Below are 21,411 nucleotides of genomic sequence, written 5' to 3'. Positions count from 1 at the left end.
CTAAAAAAAAAAAAACTATCAATTCAGTACATAGGGTATGCGAGTGATTAAGCCTAGGAAAAGGTTGTTAAGGAAGAAAGGAATAAGGAGAAGATTGAAAAATATATAGTCTGGCTGTCAAGATGGTCCAAGGAGAGAGAATCCACCACAAATGAGTAAAGATAAACCCAAATGTAGGAAGGTGCACATACATACGTATTATCCAAGAAGGAGACGAAGAACAAAAGGAAGCAAAGTTCACTGTGTTGCTATTAAGGGGATGATGATGAATGACTAATCACTTGTAGTTTGAGGTTATCTATGTTCTTTTGGAAAGATCAATTGATTAAATATGAGCTATCATATTTCATTTGCTAAAATCCTTAACAAATCAAAAGATTTTAATCTGAATCAATTCAAAGCCAACCAAAATAAAATAACAATTCGAACTATAGCAGCAGTGAACAAACAAAGGAAATGGAAAATTTCAGGCTCCAATTTGACCACTCTTTAGAGAAATCAGTACATAATATTGAATGTTTATTGATTACATGTGTCAAATGGCTTTAAAGACTAAATTTTATAGGAACTTGATTGAAATGTTTAAATAATAAAATCTATCACATTTTGGGCACCATAATCTCCTATCATTAGTTTAGTAGGTGATATGCATAATAACCCATGAAGTGAATTTTAAAAGAGAATTTCTAAATATATCCCACATGCTTAATTATATTTATTACTTTAGAAACAGAAATTTATTTCTATTAAAGAAAATTTTACACAAAGTGTGAAATTTCAAATGAGATTTAAATAAGACATTAAAATGAAATAAAGATCCAAAGGACACTTTTATTTCAATAAAATAGTAAAGTACATAGATACTATGTAGACTGATAGACAGATAAATGGTTTTTAGCCTCAAGTAAAAGAGTATTTTGATTATCTTATGATAATTTCAACAATGTCATAGTAGTATTTAAAAGTAAAGCAGAACAAAATACATACAGAGAAATTCCGGGGATTTTGCCAAGACTTTAGAGACAACTAATATACTCAATTTCATCTTTTCTTTGAAAAACAGAGAAAGAAAACAAGAGGAGCAATGTTATGAAGAGATATTAGCAGGTATTTGTCAACAATCTTATAGGCCAGATGCTCACAGGAATTTGCATTAAGCAAAGATCAGAGGAAGCCTGGAGGCAGAATAATGTTCCAGGTGAGAGACAAGAAGGCAAGGGACATTCTCAGGATGAAAAGAATCTGTTCCAGGAATCAAAGATAATTTAAACATTATTAACGCAATTTCAAGGATCATTAGTCATGACAAAGGGGGAGAATAAAAAACCTCAAGAAAACTGAAAAATCAAATCTGATAGAACTCTTCCACTTCTTATTTTTAAAAACTTGGTAAATTAGAGAAGAACTTAATACAATAAAACCCACTTATCTGCAAGGAACGGCCATTATAATAATTAATGATGGCCTACCTACTGGGGGCATTCCCATTATTGACCAAGTAAAGACAAAGTCTGTGGTATAACCAATATTATTATTATCAGAAAGGTTAAGTCCAGCAATAACCAGGGAAGAATATTACAAAGACAGTTGTGAGCTGTAGAGTGGCAGGATGATTTCTATATTCTGATCCTGGGTTGTGTGTAGATTATATGGTTGCCTACCACGGATGCTGTCTTCACTCACGTTCTGTTAGTATAACTGAATACCTGGAACTCAGCATTTGTAAAGAACAGAGATTTAGTTCTTATAGGTCTATCAAAGTTATACAGTGTATTTAAATTCTAATAAAATAAACCTAGAAACAGTAAGAATTAATGAGATCTGTCAAATATTTCTCTATACTGGTAATATTAACTAGCTATAGCTGGAGAAGGTGAAGAGTATATTAATGGTGAAAAACAAATATGAAAAATTAAAATAGATGAAGTAGAAATGTTTATGATATATGTAAAACCATGCTTAATAAAACTTATAGAGTAACATTCAAACTTGAATGAAAAGTGTGTCTTGAAAGATTAAATACCATAATGATGAGTGTTCTCAACGAATTAAATCGGAGAGACTTCTTTCCAATCAAAACCATTGCAATATTTTTTCTTAGATCTGGATTACTCAATTCTGTTTCACCAAGAAAAATTTTAAAAAATTTGTCAAATTTTTTAAAAAGCCTTAATGAACTGGGTTTATTTCATTAAAATTAAAATATACCTTCAGTAATAATAATAATTAATGGTATACTATGAGTACAAGGAAAGTCAGAGCTAAGAAAGAACTTAGAAAGCCCCAGAAAGAAATTTTGTATGATTGAGAATTTAAAATACAAAGGTATGACTTAGTCAGTGGAGCAGAGGGGAGAGAATGGGGCAATTTTTATTGGTACTACAACAATTTTGAGTCCCAACATATCATAACCTAAAATAAAGTCCAAAATTAATGAAGACATATATAAAACATTACATAATTATATAAAAATTATTCCTAGTATGAAAAGGCTCTTTTTAAAGTGGACACAAAAGGTGATCCATAAAAATTGATAACAAATATATATGTGTATACAAACTATATATATGTGTGTGTGTGTGTGTATCCCATTATATACTTAATCTTCTGCACCAGAAGCACTTCTTCAGAATCAGTGCTTCTGAACTCATAAGCAAGTTGCTCAAATTACTATCACTAATACATTAATATGTTTTGTGTATATCAATTCATCACATTTTTTACACTGGTAAAAAACTAGTATTTCATAGAAACAATGTAATAAATGTGAGGGTATTCAGCATGCTCCGTGGGTGAAGGGCTGATCTACAACTTGATCTTTACCTTTCAAATGAAGATGATGTAACCTAAACATGTGTACCCTCATATTAACCTGAAATTTAAAAAAAGAAACAAATTATTCATATAATATTCATCTTCAATAATAATAAATCTAAAAAGTGGATATAATGCTTTCTCTTTAAACTCAAAGATAAGCTTTAATTCATGATAAAATTTTGGGAGATTACGGTGTACAATTTTGTACATGATTTTTGGACATAAAAGTAAAATCAATACTTGCTAAAGTTGAACAATGAGATTTAAATTCCGATTCTGATCGAGTTAACTCAGTTGGAAATATAAAATGAGATGATTGAGTATGTTTGCTTTGGAAAGAGGTACGTTAATCTTCTTCAGTAAAAGAACAGTATGAACTAGAAATTTCTAATTATATGAAATGTTGCCTATTAGCATGACACATGTCAGTATAAGTTCTTGATTTTTCAGGAAAAATGCAAAAAGGACGAAAACTTGCTGTGACAAGAGATGATTCTTTAAGTATCATTGTTTTATATTACTTATACTATTTGGGTGTTGAAACTATTTTAGAGAAGATAAATGTCACTTACATTGCAGGGCTAAGTTTTAGAAAAGGTCTTAATCTTCTTAGGAAGTTTCAAAATCAATCTTGAAAGAAGAGATTTACAGCAAGTCAGAAACCTTCATAGTAAGAATTATTTGGAGTCATATTACATAGTTACAAAAGCTACAGTTTATCAACAATTATAGGCAGGCATTTGTTTTAATCTTATTTAAAAAGGTATAAAATTAAGGATGAGTGAGAATGGATATAAATGCTGTTACAGCATTTCTCTCCCTAAGTTTTGCTCAAAATCCTCCTGAGTAACGGACTTAATGTGAGAATAGGAAAGCATTTTGAAACCAAGAACTTGTTATTACAATAGAGTATTTTTATTATATATTACTACCGTATATTTGGAATACTTGGAATCAAGCATATTATAGACTAAAGATGCTTTTGAGTTAACAATGTAAGCCTACCCTATGGTTTAAAAAAATATATATGGTTTAAAACAACAAAGAGCACCTTACACCCATCATGAAAAAAATATTCTTAGCTTTCTAAAGCCTAAGAATGGCAGACAGAAAAGAAGTCAGCGGTGGACTTACAAACCAGCAGCAATGTAGCTTCTTTGATGCTGTCCCAGTGCGTTTAGTTGATTACTACAAATATCTTTATTAACTAGGATTTATAGAGAGTTTTGGAATATGACTATTTGTGTTTAGTAGATTCACATTTATTGTATATTACACGTAATAGTATTAAATGTGTCTTTGATTATTTGTTACAATAAACACTTGGATTTGATTAAGAAAATCTGAAACAGAATTTAAATTTAAATATGCTTTCATTGAACTATAGATTATCTGAATCAAAGGAACCAAGTGATTGTTTCAATGAATGGTATGTAAAGATAAACAAATTAATCTTAATATTGGCCACGTAAACCACAATCTTTAAGTTGATAGTGGGAAGCTGGCTAATATTCACTTGGAAAAAAATATTATTGCAGTGGAATTTTAATATTTAATTCACACAGAAAAGAATTTAAACATAACACTATATTTCATATAAAAATTCTTCTTCTTGTATAAGGAAGTCAAAATTCCCTATCAATTTAACTGATTATAAATTACTTTTATAGTGTTGACAAAAGAAAAATAATATTTTATGCTATATTTTGATATGATATATTATGATATATTTGATATGATATATTATGATATATTTTTATGCTATATTTTGATATGATATATTTTGATATGATATATTATGATATCATTTGATATGATATATTATGATATATTTTCTAGGTGTTTAAAAGCTTTGACAAGTGGCTATATGTCTCAAGTTGAAAATTAAATTTTATCTACAGACATCAGAAAAGAAAATCCATTCTTTTAACATCCTTTTCAAATATCAAAAGGTTTTCTAGGGTTATTGCTAAAAAGCAAAGGTAATATAAATAAGTCAAAATGAAACAATTTATCTCCATGAGGAAAATAATTCATTCTAGTACAAGAACTAACCTTTTCTTTTTGGAACAGAGTATCTTTAGAAATAGATTAAATAGCTATTGATACTGTAAGCCAAAAGATATATCAGAATTTTACTATTTTGACAGCATTAATTATTTAAATATTTATATGAGATACAAGACATAATACATATTTGTCACCATCATAGAGGGAACAGAATGAACATCTTACTACGTATGCCATCCAGAAGCTCAGTTTGATGAGAAATCAGAGAAAGGATAAGACTGCTGCCACCCAGGCTCCTAGCCCTGCTCACTGGTCCAGAGGAAGCTGGTCCACTGAGGCAACAGTGGTTGCAGCGGAGAGTTTAATACCACATGGCACCATGCCAGCAGGTGGAAGGAATTTTTCAAATCCCTCAACATGACAATTTTGAGATCAGAATTTTTAAAGATAATATAGAAACAAAGGTCTAGAGAAATTAGGTCTGCTGATAGAGTTGGGCATGAATTCAAGAAACAGAAACTGTCTTCTTACACTGAGTTAATTCCCATGTCACAAGTTGAGTTAGTTTCTTGCTTTGGAACACTGGTCAGTTGGCCCACAAAGTCTGGATTTGGAAGACACCTCAAAAGTCAACCTTAGGTGTCATTAGCATCATAGTGTATGTAGGAGCAATGAAGAAACTGTATGACCTTCAGCTACCTGACTACTGAGTATTAAGCAATTGTAAGAAAGTGAGCTAGGAAACAGTGGTGGGCATGTGAATATACTTTGTATACAGTGCCCGGACTTTCACAGGGTTCAGTTCCCTACCACAGTTCCCACCTTGTGGCCTTATGTTAATTTTATAAAGGACAGTTTGAAGATGATACACCAAAGTAATTCTGGAGACAAATGAGCAAAAATATGTTGTTGTATGATACCGTTTTGTAACGTATAGGCATGCGAGATGAAGGGAGGAATAGAATTACTTGAGTAACGCAGACCATTTTCAGAAAGCCAAATGAGAAAAAGGAAGAAAATCATGGCACAAGGAAGAAGAGACTTAATGATACCAACAGAAACATTCAGTGGGCCATTGCATTAAGTTTTATGATGTGCCCTGTCATTATAATTATAATATCTTTACCAAGATACAACAATACCCAATGCTTTTGGAACTTAAAAGTTTCTTATTTGTTATTTCTTGTTCATATAAATAAAACTTTAAGTTTGTTTTTGATGCAATTGCAAAGCAATCCAGAGGACAGCTGAGAAATACATGAATAATAACTGTGAAGGACATTCAGTCCAAAGGTGTTTTGTGAAGGAAATTAACTATATGGATTAAAAAAAAAAAGCTGCATGAGTTCTAGAAAGAATAGACCCCTGTGGCAGTGGGAATACTGAACTGTCAGATCCTGATGGTTTTGATTTCATAATCTCCATAAAAACTTTTCAAAAAGTATTTTAATACAACAATTTTCAAATTTACCACCAAATTGTTGTAATTTTATAGTGAATACCATACAACTACCATTTAGATTTTATCATTAACATTTTATCATACTTGCCTTTTTTTCACTTTTAATTCAAGTAGATTTAGGGGGTACAAGTAGTTGTTTGTTCCATGGGTGAACTGCAAAGTGGAGAAGTCTGGGCTCTTAACGTGCTTGCTTGACAATATATAGATTCATTCATCCTCTGTCTAACCATTTATCAATCGATCTTACGCACTTCAAAGAATATTACAAACATCAGGAAAACTTCTCTTCAATAGTCCATCAAATGCATCATTTTTCAGAGTTCATGGTTTTTCTTTTGAAATAAATTTAAATGTACAAATGAAATTCAAATCTCCAGGGTGCATTTGGTGAAGAATTTTTTTTGTTTACTTTGGTTTTCCAGGTAGTGTGCCTTACAGGAAGAAGATGACCAGTAAGATTGATGCAGGTATCTTACCTCCTAAGTGGTACACCACTTCGTCACCTTTGTTAGTCTGTATCTCAGAATCTCACAAGCTCTGGGCATGGATATAATCTTGTTCCAAGCTCAGCAAGACAGAGTGTCAGTCCAGGAACCAAGGCCAAAAAAGGGGGGCCTGACCATGTTACCAATCAAGCTTCCTTGTATGCATGCTATTCAGTTTCCTATTCGGAATTTTGTTAACATCTAATTCTTTGGGGATAATTTGGTAGTTAGTACTGACCACTGATAAGAGCTAGTGGGAATCATGTAAATAACTCAAGAGTAGTGTTACTTCAAGTTGTAAACTGTTGACTCAATGTAACATTGTGGAAAGGACAGTGACCTTCAAGTCAGAAAAGTGCTTTGAAATTTAGGTATGAAACATACCAACAGTGTCATAGGAGAAAATCAGAAAACTCAAGTGTGTATAAGAATAGCTAAATTATTTCTCTCACAAACCTATTTTGGAATTGAAATATTACTAGGTGTATATCCAAAAGACCAAGATCACTCAACAAAGATATTTGCACCAGATTGTTCATTGCAGCTCAATTCATAATTGCCAAGGCATGGAAGAAGCCCAAGTGCCCATTGACCCATGAATGGATTAATAAATTGTGGTATACATATACTATGGAATATGATGCAGCCTTAAAAAAGATGGAGGCTTTACCTCTTTTACGTTTACATGAATGGAGCTGGAACATACTCTTCTTAATAAAGTATCTCAAGAATGGGAAAAAAGTATCCAATGTACTCAGTACTATTATGAAACCAATTTATATTCATACTTTCATATGAAAGATAAAACAGAACTATAGCCCAAGATGAAGGGGGAATGAGGAGGACCAGAGGGGTGAGGGGAGATTCGATGGAAAGAGAGTAAATGGTTGGACCATTCCTGTGGTTCATATGGCAAGGGTACATATCAAATATATTAAGGATAGAGTATAAATGTCTTAACACAATAATTAAGTAAATGACATGAAGGCTATAGCAACTAGTTTGATTAGTTTGATGTAAGCATTCCTAATTGTATATAAAATCAGCACATTGTAACCCATAAAGGCATCAATGTATACATGATCTATGTGTTTATGACTTAATAAAAAAAAATTTAAGTTTACTAACCAACCATTAATTACTAATGTTTTGTTTCAAATAAATAATAATAAAACAAGTTACAACATTAAAAAAATAAAAGTATCTTTTAAAAATATACAAATAACAGTCAAATATAACATTAAATACATATATATTCTGATTATTTTAAATATGTATATATACACACTTTAAATTCATATTTGCAAGATATGTAAATTTTTGCCAGTGAGACAATTTATATTAATGACTGATGATGTTTCTACCTATTCCCAATATGTGGATGTCAGTGGACTACAAATTTTCTTTTTTTTTTTTTTTTTTTTTTTTTTTTTTTGAGACAGAGCCTCAAGCTGTCCCCCTGGGGCATCACAGCTCACAGCAACCTCCGACTCCTGGGCTCAAGCGAGTCTCCCGCCTCTACCTCCCAAGTATCTGGGACCACAGGCGCCCGCCACAACGCCCAGCTATTTTTTGGTTGCAGCCGTCATTGTTGTTTGGCGGGTCCGGGCTGGGGATTCGAACCCGCCACCTTAGGTGTACGTGGCTGGCGCCTTAGCCGGTTGAGCTATAGGTGCCGAGCCACTACAAATTTTCAATGTGAATTTGATCAAAGAAACTTCAGAGAGAGTATTATACAAACACAAGGAAAAGTGGGGAACAAAAAAGAAAACAGAAAAAAAGTCACAAGACTGAGATAAGCAGAGTGCAAAACATGGCACAATCACAAGTATAGCATCAAGTGATCGAGCAGCAAGATTATAACGACATGAAACAGAATACACAAAACTTGCAATGAATTCCAAGTCGAAAAGGTACAAAGATGAAATGAAGAAGGTGCCATTATGATGAACAACTCATGTCCAAAGTCAGAATCTGGGGTGGTTATTATAGTTTTTTCAAAGAAGTCTTCATTCAGGAAAATGCTAAGCCAGACACTAGTAATAAATTCCCAACCATGTACCAAAACTTAATTTCTACATTTTATGTTTCTTTTGGCCTCTTTCAGGAAGGAGTGAAGAAGTTTTGATACGTAGTTTAACTGGACTTTTGCATACCACTATGCAGACTGAGGCTCAGCTTCCTAATTGTATAATACAATGCTGCTTTGTTGCTTGGTTATTGCTAAATTTTTAGAAGATAATGTGGATAAAATTCTTGTCTCCATCCCTGTGACATAGTAGAAATTTAATTCATTTGATTAACATTCCTTAAGTGTTTGCCCTGTCTTAGGAATTGTAATATGCATTGGGGTACTGTGTCAAATACAAGGAGATAGAATCCTTGCCTGAATGGGACTTATGATATTTCCAGGAAAAGGAACAACTGAACAAATAATGACAGAGTGGTGACTATCAGGAGTGGGAAAGTACAGGACATTATGGAAGAACATAAAAATGATTACCAAAGAGGAACTCATGTACTCGGCACTTACTATACACCAGGCACTGTTCCAATGCTTCTTGGGCCTTAAACATTGTAATTCTCAGAACAGCCCCATGAATTAGATCTATCAGCGCCGTGCAGTGGAGGGGAATGAGATAGAGAGGTGTTTAAGAACTTGCTCCAGGTGTTACAGCTTTTAAATTGGGGGTAAGAGTAGACTGTACTTTTCATTTGTAGCTAATCTCCCTCCTCATTGCTGAAATGAGAAATTTACACCAAGAAAGGAGCTTCCAGAGAGAGTTAAAGGGCAGGCAGTGTCAGGTCAAGCAAAACATAGGAGGTGGGAATGTCATCCGTACAGAAAATGTATGAAGGTAAAAATTGACTTTCTTTCTAACAAGACGAAAGTGCACCTGTGATTTCAAACTCAGGATATTAAAAAAAAAAATGTTTATATTGTTTGGTTGGATTTGGAAGACATTTTATATTTGGAAAGCAGATGGACATTTTATGGAGGTATAAAATATCACTGTGAGTTATTCTTGTGTTAACTTTTTATTGCAGTTTGAGGGTAATATTTATTACAAATTTTGTTTTATATTTTTGTTAGCAACATTATTGTAAATAAAAAATGTGCTTGTGCTCATTCCCAAAATATATATCTCAAGAGTCTGTGAAATAGGACTGAGAGCTCTCTACAATTTATGCACGGCTGCCTCGAGATTCAGAATAAGTGTAGCTATTATTTTGAACCAGGATCTGAAAGCGTCAATGATGGTTATTTCTGGAATGACAAGCAGTCCTTGACTCATGGAGACTTAGAGCAGTAAATCAGATCTACCCAATTTTTTACTTATTTCAAATTCTGTCACGTATCTATATTTGTGAAAGTGTTTTAAAATGTTCAACTGTAAACTTAACAGGAACATAGCTTTAATGATATAAACCTCTTAAATCTATAATTTTCCACCGTATTTCAATTTTAAATTAAAAACATAGGCATGATTCCAAGATTAAGCTTGTGTATTATATATCTTCTTCAGATTTATATTTGACCTTTTTTTTTCTTTCCTGTATGTTAATTTGGGTGCCTAGGGCAGGTGAAGAGCTGAAGTATGTATTCTTTGTGGATTAGAGGACAGGATACCTATTCTCACAATATACATTACATATAAAGGAATATGGGAAAATGAACCAGAAGAGAGGAAGAGCAAAGAAATGAACTAAATTGAAGACTTCCTTCATATTTATTCTCTCACTTCATTACAAAATAAATGCATGACTGAACTTGGATGGGTTCTTAAAAAAACAAATTGGAAAGGCCTCAGTGGGGAATGCAAACCAAACTGAAAGATGTCAATAAAATATCTCTGATTAGTAATTAACGTATGATTGAAATGAAAGTGAATGTCCTCATAACAGCTAATGAATTTATCAGGAGCACTTAAAGCACTTATATGGCATGATCGGTTAAATAACATGGTGGGGCATAAGAAAATCAGATCAGTATTGTATAGAAAATTAAGTGGGGATGTAGCGTAGTGGATAATGTAGATAGGAAAAGCAAACATGAATGAGCTTTCTTAAAATAAGAAATAAATATTGATATTCTTTGGACTTTAATGTACAGACTTTATAGACAGAAAAAGATAATTTTGAAATGAGATAAAGACCAAACTAAAATACCAACTCTATACCATGAATGGACAAAAACTGTGCCTCTAATGTTACCATTAAATTGTGTCTCAATGTTGCTCAAATAAATATGGGAGATCATAAGTCTCCTATTTATTGACTCAATGGGCTATTTTTGAACATAATGAAATGCTTTTTGTTTTTACTAAGATTTTAAGTATTGTAATTTGTGATTAAAAGTGGATATTTTAAGTAAATATTATATTCAACATACAAACTTTTTCCATTAGCAATACGACAGTATTTTACTAGAATAAAATACAATTTTGAACTTCCTAAGTCTTATGCAAACAGCACGGTATTCGTGCTGAAAAGGCCAAGGAGTAAATATCAAAGCTAAGCAAAAGCAATTCTGAATTTAACACGCTTCTTTTGTCTGTTAGTCCAGGTTATCACCAATAGATGACAGTGCCATTTTTCGAAGTAGCGCCTAAAAATGGAAATGTGACTAGAAGGTAAGCAAATATTGTAATGATTACACAAGCAGCAGTGGCAACCGTCCATTCTCTAGACCAGCACTAGTCAGCTAGAGTTCACACTGTTGATCAGAGAAGGGACTACAGAGAACTTAGAGACACTCCATTACATTCTCTGACTTAAGCCCTCTTAAACGGTGTTCTCATGAACAGGATGGGTTCCAGCACACAGGCCATGCTGGGCATTGTAGTACGCTGTATACTTCACGGGTTCAGAGTATCAGATGTTAAGACAACAGGGCAGATGATCCTACATCTGTCTACTAAGAACTCACAGAATAGAGTGAAGGTTGCTTTCCAGTTACTAGAAAATTAATTAATATTTCTGTACATCATTTTTTGTCAGCAGCGTATAGCATAAGACAGTTCACCTAAAGTGCAAGTTGAAGAAGGCTAAAGACAATTCACTCTCTTCATTTCTCTACCTACAACTGAATACAAATAGGGTCATTTTATATAATAAAGTGCAAAAAGATAACATTAATGATGAAAAATTGAACTAGCCAACACAAAGAACATGCATGGCTCATGGTCTTGAAGACACAAGGATAGACATACCTTTGAAACATATCTAAAACAGATGAAAAGAAAATATTAGAATCATTTCTTTCTCATCCTCACTATACTGCAAAAATTCATGGTGCTTTTAAAATTGGAGCAAAAAGCCATGAGAAGAACTTGATTTGAGAAGATAAAAATACATCAGGATACAAAGGCACCAGTATAAGTTAAATAACAGGAAAAGGTAAGGAAATACTTTAAGTTGAACAGGAGAGAAATGGTGGCATCTAATATGCATTGGCTACTACTGAGAATGGAATTAATTCTAATAAGTATTGTAAGTAATGTGGGCTGATCACACTAGAGTTAGATGACATCCCAAAGTGGCTTTGATTTGCATTTCTCTGATGATTAAAGATGATGAGCATATTTTCATATGTTTATTGGCCATTCACCCGTCTTCAGAGAAGTTTCTGTTCAAGTCTCTTGCCTACAAAGAAATGGGGTTGTTCTTTTCTTCTTGATTGGAGTTGTCTGTACATTCTAGTTATGAGACCTTTGTTGGAATTATAAAAAAGGATGGAGACTTCACATCTTTTATGCTTACCTGGAGTACCTGGAACATATTCTTCTTAGTAAAGTATCTCAATAATGGGGAAAAAATGTATCCAATGTACTCAATATTGTTATGTAACCAATATATAATCACCTACACATTCATACAATGATAAAACACAAATATAGTCCAGAAAGAAGGAGCAGAGATGAAGGAGGACAAGTGGAGGGAGGTTATTTGGAGGGATCTCACCTAATGTGCACAATGCAAGGGTACATTTCAAAACAACTGAGTATATTATAAATGTCTGACCACAAAAAATAAGTAAATGAGGTGATGGTTATGTTAATCCGTTTGATTTAAGCATATACATTGTATGTAAAATCATCACACTGTACCCCAGAAATGTAGACGGTTATGACTTAATAAAAATTAAATTAGAAAAAGAAAAAAAACAGTATCATACGTAAAAGAAAGGAGAGCCTACCCAGAACTGCAGAATAAACACAATATTTTAAGCAAGACAAAGTCTGATGGAAGATGTGAAAGAAAGAGAACCAAATTGGAGAATTGGGCAAGGAAAAATCAGACAGTGATCATTTTCATTCCTGAGCTGTCTTTAGATAATCACTCAAGTTATACATGTGTTATAAAAAACCAGAAAATATTGCAGTACGAAACAGAAAAAAAGAAGAATTAATAACTTTAAATTACAAATTACCACTGTCAATATGTAAACTTGCTAGTTCACAGTGATAACAAAATGCAGACCACATTATTTTTATCTTACTATTGCTTTTAAATTGTCTACAAAATACACTCTGGCCTTGCCTACCCCCTGAGCACACTACTCATATTGCCCTTGTGCTTGGAACGCTGCTAGAAAACATCAAAATTTTAGAGAACAGGACATGAAAAATGACATAGAAGTAAGTAATTTGTTGAAAAAGATGAGTTAACATTGTAAAAATGTCAATTATTAATTAATTAATAAATAAATTCCATGAAAATTAACAAAAATTGAAAATATGCTTGAGGAACTTGGTATACTTATTCTAAAATTCCACAGAAGAATAAAGTTCTATGAATAATTAAGTCAATCTTTTGAAAGAAAATTTAGGTTGAGATAATCTTGTAGGATTCACCTTGTAAATGAAGGGGTGTGCAGCAAAGGCAGAGTAATTGTAAAACTTTAAAAGGCTGATGTTGGGGCAAGAACAAAGAGATCAATGAAACTGAGTAGAGAACTAACTGAACAAATGAGAAATCAATTCGAACATGAGACATTCACAACAAAGTAGAATTGCAAATTACTGATTAGAAAACAATACTGTTTAGATAGAAGATATTACTCATATAAGTAGCTCCTAAGGAGAAATATAAAATTGGATCAAAATTTACACCACATATAAAAACAAGCTGCAAATGAATGAAAGTTCAAAATATAAAGGGCGACTTATAAACTGAATAGTACAAAATGTAGAACACTTCTATCACATTTAAAAAAAATTATGGGGTACGATGTGCTGATTTCATATAGAATTAGGAATGCTTTTATCACACTGCTTAATATATACCTCATCTTGTTTACTTAATCATTGTGTTAAGACATTTATACTCTATACTAATAGATCCGACATGTACCCTTGCATTATGCACCACACCCTCCCTTGTTCTGACCTCCCCTCTCCTCCCAACACCCCCTCCCTCTTTCATCCTGTCCATAGTTGTGATCTATTCTTCATATGAAAGTGTGAGTGATTGTAAATTGGTTTCATAACAGTACTGAGTACATTGGATATTTTTTATTCCATTCTTAAGATACTTTACTACGTAGGATATGTTCCAGCCCCATCCATGTAAATGCAAAAGAGGTAAAATTTCCATCTTTTTAAAGGCTGCATAATATTCCATGTTGTATATATACCACAATTTATTAATCCATTCATGAGTCAGTGGGCACTTGGGCTTCTTCCATGACTTGGCCCTTAAAAACTGAGCTTCAATGAACAATCTGGTAAAAATTACTAAGATCCTCAGAAAGCAAAAATACAGAACCCAAATCATTTGGGTTATATCAAAGTTAAAGTTTTCTCTTCAATTGCTTGAATGTGTTTACTCAAGTATACACATTTCTTATGACCCAACCCTTCTGAGTGAAGAAGTGAGAGAAAATTTTATACACATCCCTAACTTGCTGTGTGAGAGAATACTCAAGGTTGCACAGCTTCAGTTATTGTGGAGATGGAATGAACCTCAGTATCCATAATAGAGCATGGTGAACACACACTGAGGAAGAGCGAGCAGTTGGATGCCAGGTTGTCACCAATCAATAAGGATGGATCTGAAAATTCAACTCATCTTAAATTTTTTTAAAAATTGAATGAATTATGAAATAATAATTTTATTTATTCACAATATTCAGTTTAAAATGTGAACTGTAACCCTTAGGCTCACTCTAGACCTAAGAAAACAAAGAGTATGTGATTAAGTCCAGGAAAACATATCAAAGGTGGCAGGGTGGTTGCCAACAGAATTAGGAAGGATGAAAGAGAATATAGCAAAGTAATGACAAGAGAGAGTCTTACATGGGTGATGAAAATACTGCTTCATAGACTAAATAGTATCACATCTCAATTCCACATAGTCAGGGCCAAAAATTTAAAAAAGGAAAAGAGGGGAAAAAAGCGAGAATGCTTTCAAGAAATAAAGGATATCTTCCCAAAAAGCAAGGGTCCTACAAATCTCCTAGCACAAATTAAAACGGGCCCACTCTGGGCTCCTCTTCAGGAAATTTTGGAGAACCAGATAAAGGTCACAAAGGAGAGCCATGAAAATGGGGCTTCACCTCTGAAGAGAAGATCGAAGGACTTGTCAAAAGTCTGAAGAAATTATGTGTAAATTAAAATTTTTCTATTGTTTGAGAGTGTGAGGAGAAAAAAGATATCATCACATGTCCAGGATGCAGCAGAAATAATGTGATTTGTTCAGCAAACATACTCATTCCCCTCCAGGCAACTAGCCAAGCTGCCCTTTCCATTCCTCCCTTCAGGTGGTCAAGGCTGGGATTGATTTCTGGCCACTGGAATTTGCTGGCCAATATGTACATGGTAATCCCATGCTACAGGAAACACCCACTGAAAAAGAGAAAAAAATACATTTCTTTTGTGATCACCCAAAGCCCCTCTCTTCCCTCCTGCAGGCCTTGGGGGTGAGGTGCTGAAGGTAACTGTTCCGGGGAGGGGGCAGCTGAAGGTCCTTAAGGACTGGAACAGGGCACTGATGTCCTCTCTCCTCAGCCTTAGCTTAGGGCAGTTTAATGTCTTATTAAATAAAACAATCAGCTTTTATGGTTGTATCATATGATTTATTATTAAGAATTTGTTACATGGAACCCTAGCTTACTCTTCAAAACTGTGTAAGGAACCATATGGAAATGAATGGCCTCACCAAAAAAGAGGACAAGACAGGTTCTGTGAACAGAGTGCTGGCTATAAACGAAGTAAAGTGAATTTCCAGGACGATGAAAATCCCAGAAGGCTTCAGGAATAGAGCTAAAAAATTCATTCATTTATTTAATAAATTCCTGGTTTTCTAGTAGGTACTAAGTAATATTCTAAAAACTGGACATACAACACAGAATCACAATGGATTATATAAAATATACAATTCACAGAGCTTAAATTATAGAAATAATGTACTAATACATTTTAGAATCTCTAATGAAATTACTCAAACTACATTACAATTTAATATTTAACAATTAAATATATGTCTAGGGCAGGGCAAGTGCTATATATGTTTGCTACTATTGTTTTGTCTCATAGTTCAGAAAAACTTTGCTTTTTTTAAGTAAAAATGATTTAAGCCCAATGAAAGCCAGTGAAAGTTGACAATAGTGTCAGAGGGACAAAAGGAGACTGTGAGGGCCTGGCTCGACTGAAAGCACAAATGAGCAGTGAGAAAGAAAATAAATTAGTAAAGTATGTGTCAGCCAGCTTCCGACCCGTCCCACAACGCACCACTTCTGGAACTGGAGACCACCTCACTGCGTGTACATAGCATCACGACTTGTCTTCCTGACCTGCACTCACATGACCTTCCTCTTGTGGGCATTTTTCTGCACGTTTTCTGTTCCTCAAGCTGTATTATTAATATTTTTAGAGAACTTGTAACAGAATTTTCAGTTATCTTGTACATGGCTTTGTGTTTATTCCCCAAAATACCAAATAAAATAAAGCAAAACTGGGAATTCTAATATGCCATAACAAAACAGTAAATTAACTACCGCTGCAGTGGTGGGACATTGCTGTCCATTACTGTGATTCATAAGTTGTGACTTTTGTGGCAAAATAAGTCAGCAACAAATATCCAGTGATAACAATTAATTTACATATTGATCATAGGTTGTTTTGATTGGGAGAAAACTCTATATTCTAATCAAAATTTATAAAATTTAAATTTGCATATAATATCTATATGTTAGTAATAATAGCATGATATAATTTACTTCAAGTATGTAAAATTGAACTTCAGTGCTTGTCACCTAAAGAAGCAGCTTCCTTTTTCTCTGGGATTTTAAGGGACCAGGAAGTCATAGCTACAGAGAACTTATAAAGCTTCTCCCTTTTTTAAGCCTCACTTTGATTTGACCAATGAATATATTTGAATTTATTTGCCAATTTTAACATAAGCGTTCATATTGAATACATTCAAAATAGATCATCAATAAAATTGCTTGATGGGTAGATTTATGATTTAAAATTAAAGTTAGCATCTCTTCAGAAAAATGAGTATCTCAGACTGTATCAACCACTTCCCATGATAACATGTGCTCGTTTATCCCCGCTTCCCCTGCATGAAACAGCTGTTTAGTTTTATAAAATGAGCATACTTCAAAAAATTGTGATTATGCTCAAAGGCAGAATATGATACTCCCTAAAGTTATGTGCTGAATACGGAAATCACTAATAGAGTCCAAGGAACACTCAGCGCACTTGTGCTGGATGAGCCACAGCGCAGCTCCGCGCCTCTGTCAACAGCTGCATCTGTCTGCCACGATGTGGAGGAAAATTACAAACCTGAGATTTTCAGAACGTTCATCATGATATTATTCACTGGGGGGATACAGCAGAGTTTTATTTTTTATTTGAGTGCATAAGGCAGAATCATTCCTATATTCACAAAAACAAATAAATCTACTTTAAAAAAACTGCTAATTAAAGTACGTAGCTACATAGTAAAACAAGATTCTGAATATAAGGAGCATAATAGTACCTCCTTGATTAGTCTGTATTTACATGTTTAGATTTATTTACAGAATAAAAATTAATTTGTAATATCACAGATAAGAAGTTTGCATTCTTTTTGTTTTTGAGACCCCATCTCACTCTTTCACTCTGGGATGCCACCGCATCACTGTCGCTCACAGCAACCTCAAAGTCCTGGGTTCAAGCGATCCCTTGCCTTAGCCTGCCCAGTAGGTGGCATTACAGACATGTGCCATCATGTCCAGCTAGTTTTTTTCTGTTGTTAAATGAGAGATTTGGGATGGTCTCCAACTCCTGAGTTCACGCAATCTACCAGCCTCGGCCTCCCAGAGTACTAGGATTGCAGGTGTGAGCCACCTCACCCAGCCAGAGTTTGCATTTTTCATTTCAGAAGCCATAGGCACTTTTAGCCAAACAAATAGTATAAAACATGTGAAACAGTATATACTATATTAAATGCTGCTATTTAATGGCTACGATGGATTGTGGCTACGATGGATTGCTCTTTGTGGCTACGATGGATTGCTCTGATCTCAGGTTCTCTATGTTGATGATAATATAAGGTGCTACCTTGGAATAGCAGGTACTTTTTTTTAAGTATAATGAGTCAAATTCTTCACTGAGGATTGGATTTCTCATTGATTCTGCTATTGCACTTTTACTTGGAATTTCGGCTTCATTTCACATTCCCAATATACTAATTAATAATTACCAACGAAGTAGCATGCAGTAAACGACAATTATTGTATAGGGTTCAGGGGCCCAGCAAGGGGGAGGGTCTGTTCAACACAACTGGGTTTCACCGGAGCCTATTAGATCCAGTCTTCACTGAGTAGCGATGGATGGCGTCATTACAATCTTGTTCTTCAAATATACTTCATATACTCAGTCTCTGCTTGCACAAAACCAGTTGAGACAAGATAGGAATCAACTTATAGTGGCGAAAACCTGATGAGCTCGTGTTTCTGTCACATCAATACAACGCTCTATTAAACTGAAGAACATGTTTCTCTGGAAAGTTTTGCTAACTTGTGAGGCCACTTGGAATTAGGGAGAAAAAAGCTACAAAGAAAAGTACTGACTCTAGGATCAAAGCACAACCTCTGGCAGGCTTACTCTACTGAGAAATTTACTACTGTAAAGAACATCTCAAGGGACTAAGCTATATCTTAATGCTTCCTTAGTAAAACTTTAATTCTAGCTTTGAACAGATGTATGAAATATGTTTCAAATTTATTAAGGAGAACTGAAAAGTATATTGTACAGATATTTTTTCTTAGGTGGGTTAAGCTGTTCTCTTTTACATCCCTGCGGATCTCAAAAGGGAATCTATTGGGGCATTTGGAATATAGAGGAAACTTATTTAATTTAATTTTAAGTGATGACAACATTGACATTTAATAGGAAGGAAGTAGAAATAAAATTACTGCATTTTACCTGCATTAAAAAGAATTATCCTGCAAAAATGTCAGTAGTACATCATGGCTATGCATGTGGCTGGGTATGGTGGCTCATTCCTGTAATCCTAGCAGTTCAGGAGGCAGAGGTGAGTGGACCACTGGAACTCAGGAGTGCAAGGAGTTCAAGACCAGTCTGAGCAAGAACTAGATCCCATCACTACTAAAAATAGAAAAACTATCTGGGTGTTGTGCCCTGTAGTCCCAGCTACTAGGGAGGCTGAGGCAGGAGAATTGCTTGAGCCTAGGAATTTGAAGTTGCTGCGAGCTATGATGATGCCACATTACTCTGCCCAGGGCAACAGAGTGAGGCTCTGCCCCCCCCCCATACATTAAATTGTTAAAATTGCTTAGAATTTACTTCTTTGTTTGATAGATATTTTTTTTTCTTTCCATAGGTTTATATTGGCCCAGAAGTCACTGTCACTGTCATCTTTCAACTTACAAGCAAACATCAATATAAAAATTAAGCAAAATATTGTGAAAATTGATCCAATAAGATAGTACACCTTAAGAATTAGATCACATACCCTTCCAGTCCTACATATTCCCAAGAATTACTACGGCCGTAGCCAACATGAACACGGAATCCAAGTCATGCTTAGCTCGCTGGAGAAGATTCACACATTACCAGTGTTGGTGTGTTTCGACCGGGATGCTCTGCTCCTGGGTCGTAATAACACTTCATGGGCCACGCGTCTCGGGGTTGGGTTTTATCACGGTAAGGCTTGAATTCTCAGAACCGATAAAAGGCAAGAGGCACATACCAATAAAATAGTGTATTTACTTATTTATTTACTTTTGTTTTCTCTGTACACGTACATGTGTTTATTTGGTTTCCACTTTTTGCCTTCACAAAATTCAAGAGGCTTAAAATTTAATAACAATAACAATGTTTAAGATAAGGACTAGAAACAAAAACCTCGCAAAGAATGAACAAAGTTAAATACATTTGGAAAAGAAATAAGATGATTGCTGCAACAAAATATTGAGCAATAATAATAATAATGCAAAAAATGGTAACATTTACATTGTCAGATAAAAGCTATATTCATTCAAAGCATAAAATGCTTTGACTCTGAGGTTCAGTATGGAGTTATCAGTTAACTTTTTTTTCCCCAAAGTCTCAAAAAATAGAAAAGATTCATTTTTATAAATAAAAATAGAAGATAATTTCAAAAAACAGAACATGCCAAATCTTACAGGCAATAGAAAAAGAAGAAATATTTCAAAATCATTCTACTTCATCTGGATATACCTGATATTAAAATTGGAAAACATACATTTTTATAGTGGGAAATTACAAACATATTTCACTTATAAATGAGGATACAATATCCTAAACAACATATTAGCAAGTTGATTAAAAATTATTGTTCAAATAATGTATTTTGGTCAAAATTAAATCCAATTTATGTGAAAATTAGTCACTATTTTATTTTATTTTCTTGTTTATTTCCTTTCCCTCACCCCCTCCCTCCTTCTCTTTCTGTCTGCTCTTCCCCTTCCCCACCCTCCATCGTGTAATCAATTCTCCTCATATCAACGTTGAACACATAGGATTCTTGCTTCTCCATTCCTGTGATTGATGCTTCACTAAGAACAATGTGTTACACCTCCATCCAGGTTAATACAAATGCTGCAAAATCTCCATTTTTAATGGCTGAATAATATTCCATGGTATATATATACCACAGCTTACCAATCCATTCCTGGGGTGAGGGGCATTTATACTGTTTCCACATTTTAGCGATTGTAAATTGAGCTGCAATGAACAGTCTTGTACAAATGTGTTTATAATAAAAGTTGTTTTTTTTTTTTTTTTCCATCTGGATAGATGCCCAGTAATGGGATTGCAGGATCAAACAGGAGGTCTAGGTTGAGTTCATTGAGGAATTTCCATACTTCCTTCCAAAAAGGTTGTATTAGTTTGCAGTCCCACCAGCAGTGTAAAAGTGTTCCTTTCTCTCCACATCCATGCCAGCATATGCAGTTTTGAGAATTTGTAATATAGGCCATTCTTGCTGGGGTTAGATGATATCTCAGGGTGGTTTTAATTTGAATTTCTCTAATAATTAGGGATGATGAGCATTTTTATTTTTGTTGTTGTTGCTATTGCCATGGCAGTCTTCTTCATAAAGTCTTTCCCGAGGCCGATATCTTCCAGTGTTTTTCCTATTCTTTCTTTGAAGATTTGT

Source organism: Otolemur garnettii, unplaced genomic scaffold (assembly GCF_000181295.1).
Source record: "Otolemur garnettii isolate 467f Iridium unplaced genomic scaffold, OtoGar3 scaffold00001, whole genome shotgun sequence".
NCBI lineage: Eukaryota > Metazoa > Chordata > Mammalia > Primates > Galagidae > Otolemur > Otolemur garnettii.
Note: the sequence above shows the minus strand (reverse complement) of the source record.